Source organism: Eulemur rufifrons, chromosome 30, assembly GCF_041146395.1.
Source record: "Eulemur rufifrons isolate Redbay chromosome 30, OSU_ERuf_1, whole genome shotgun sequence".
In the NCBI taxonomy this organism is placed as follows: Eukaryota; Metazoa; Chordata; class Mammalia; order Primates; family Lemuridae; genus Eulemur; species Eulemur rufifrons.
The window spans coordinates 35,993,110-35,996,561 of NC_091012.1; positions in this window are offsets into that span (position 1 = coordinate 35,993,110).

Consider the following 3,452-nt stretch of genomic DNA (forward strand, 5'->3'; position numbering starts at 1 on the left):
TCGCACTCATTATGTATGTATACACCCATCCTCTCCTCCCGCCTCCCATCTGCCTGACACCCGATTAATGATATTCCTATATATGCACTTAGGTGTTAATCAGTGAAACCAATTTGATGGTGAGTACATGTGGTACTTATTTTTCCATTCTTGGGTTACTTCATGAAGAATCTTTTGATTTCTATCTTAATTTCATCCTTGATCCAATAACTATTCAGCAGTAGGTTGCTTAATTTCTGTGGCTTTGTGTAGAGTTGAGTGTTTCTGTTGGAATTGATTTCTAACTTTATTCCACTGTGGTCTGAGAAGATACATGGTATAATTTCTATTTTTTTTAATCTGTTGAAACATGTTTTTTGGCTTAAGATGTGATCAATCTTAGAGAATATTCCATGAGCTGATGAGAAGAATGCACATTCAGTGGTTTTGGGGTAGAATGTTCTGTAAATGTCTGTTAGGCCCATTTGTTCTAGAGTTCCACTTAAGTCTATCATTTCTTTGCTTATGTTCTTCCTGGAGGATCTGTCCCATCCTGTCAGTGGGGTGTCGAAGTCCCTGGCTATTATGATGCTGTTGTTTATCATTTTGTTTAGATCAAGTATGGTTTGCTTTATGAATCTGGGCACACCTGTGTTAAGTGCATAAATATTTAGGATTGCTGTGTGTTCTTTCTTTTGGTTTCTATTTGCGTGCAGTATTGTTTTATATCCCTTCATCTTGAGTCTGAGTGAGTCTTTATAGGTTAGGTATGTTTACTGGAGACAGCAGATACTTGGACTTGGCTTGTATATTTTTGTCCATTCAGCCAGCCTATGTCTCTTGAATGGGGAGTTCAAGGCCATTCACATTTATTGAAAGAATTGATATGTGGGATGGATTTCTGTTTATCCTGTTGAGTAGAATTTTATTGCTTTGTTTTACCCCTAAATATGTGGAAACAACCCAAGTGCCCATCAATATATGAGTGGATTAATAAAATATGGTATATGTATACCATGGAGTATTACTCAGCCATAAAAAATGATGAACCTTTTTTGTAACAAGCTGGATGGAACTGGAGACCATCTTCCTAAGTGAAGTATTGCAAGAATGGAAAAACAAACACCACATGTACTCATTATTAAATTGGAATGAAATGATCGACACTTATATGTACACATGGTAGTAAAAGTCAATGGAAATCAATCAGGTCAGGAGGGAGGAGGGAATGGGTAAATTCACACCAAACGAGTACAATGCACACTATCTGGGTGATGAACACACTTATAACTTTGACTCAATCTGTACAAAAGTAATTCATGTAATCAAAACATTTGTACCTCCATAATATTCTGAAATTAAAAAAATATATAAATAAATGAAGTCCTTTGAATAGAGCTATTCAAAGGAATGAGACCATGCCTTACCTTTCAAGAAAAAAAGAAGAGTTACCTCAAAGGCAATTGGGAGATCATCAAGGCTTCTACTCTTACCACAAGCTGAGAGAGCAAGGCTGTTTCCTCCCCAGTTTCAGAGGGTGGGCCTACCTCCTTGGTTTTAGTGGGCCAGGGTGCTCTCACCCAGTGCCTCAGGGATTAGGGCCTCCACAAGGAGCTACATGGAAGGGGACACTGCAAAGAACCATATGGGCAGGGTGTCATGCAGAGTGAGGAGTCAGAGCTGCTCCCTAGGGCCATGGGTCATGGTGATGTGGCCAACCCAGTGGGCATGGAGGGCAGAGCATACATCCAAAAGGATAATTGTCAGGCCTTAAGGTCTAATGGAATTTGCCCTGCTAGGTTTTAGACTTGCTTGGGACCTACCATCCCTTTATTCCTTCTGATTTCTCCCTTTTGGAATGGGAATTCTATCCTATGCCTGTCTCAGCATTGTATTTTAGAAGCACATAACTTTTCTGGTTCATAGCTAAAGAAAAATTTTGTCTCAGGATGAATCATACTTCATCTATCACCCATACAGGATTTAGATGATATTTAGATGAGACCTCGGACTTGGAATTGATGCTGGAATGGGTGAAAACTTTCAGGGCTGTTAGGACAGGGTGAATTTATTGTGTATACAAGAAGGACATGAATTCTGTGGGGCCAGTGGTGGAATGTTATGGACCAAATTATGTCTTCCCCTCCAAATTCATATGTTCAAGGCCTAACCCCCAATGAGACTGTATTTGTAGATATTGTCTTTAGGGGGTTAATTAAGTTTAAATGAGATCATAGTGGTGGGGCCTTAATCCTATAAGACTGGAGTCCTTATAAAAAGAGGAAGAGATTGCATAAATTTCCCTGTATCCACACATGGATAGAGAAAAGGCCGTGTGAGGATATAGAGAGAAGGGAGTCATCTGCAACCCAAAGAGTGAGACCTCACCAGACAACCAACACTACTAGCACCTTGATTTTGAACTTCCAGCCTCCAGAACTGTGTTGTTTAAGGCACCCAGGCTGTGGTATTCTGTTATGACAGCCCAAGCTGACTAATATAGACAAGTTGAGTTTGAGACAGCAAGGCATTTATGTTGTGGATATCTACTGGGCAGTTGGAAATACACCTGCAGCTCAGAAGAGAGATGCAGCTGTGGAATCATCTGATCTTGGCATTTGGAGGTGGATGAGATAGATCAATCAGCAAGAAGGAGAATATGAAGAAAAAAGAAAAGGGGGACCCAAATGGAACTGGAGAGGAGGAATGGAACCTATAATTGAGTGGTTCAATGAGGAAGATAGAGTGAAGACCTGAAGGAGCTGTTAGAAAGGTAAAAGTGAACTATAACAGAAGCAAGGGAAATTTTGAAGCCATAATACTTGATCAACAGCACCAAAAGTTCAGAAAATTCATGTAAGGAGATCAAAATGAGGCTTTTAAACTTTCTAATTAGGGGTTCATTGGTAACCTTTGTAAGAAGTATATAGTGGGCTCTGAAAAGCTAACTTAGATTGGGTTGTAGTAGCCACTGTGATGCCCCACCCAGATTCCCTTTCAATGAAAGATTTGTTGCTCCATCACTAGGAGTATTATCTGAACATGGTCTTCAGCACCAGACCCTTTGGAGATTGCATCAGCTACAGAGAGTCACCTCTGCAGAGTCACCCAAGGTCACTCCTGTTTTCAGGATAGCACTCATCTATTGACTCATCCATGTGGGGGTATAAACATCTAGCTATCTCAGCCTAACTCAGGGCAGCTCTGAAGGGCTGTCTCACTTTGGAGAGCCCTATGAAGTTGGCTGAGCAATCACTTGGTGTATATCATAGCACATGATATGGTTTGGATATTTGGCACCTTCAAATCTCATGTTGAAATTTGATCCTCAGTGTTGGAGGTGGGGCCTACTGGGAAATGTTTGAGTCATGGGGGCCCTGTGCTCTAATAAAGCTCTAATAAAGATTAGTTCACACATGAGAGCTGATTGTTTAAAAGAGCCTGGCCCCTCCTCCTCTCTCTTGCTCCTTCTC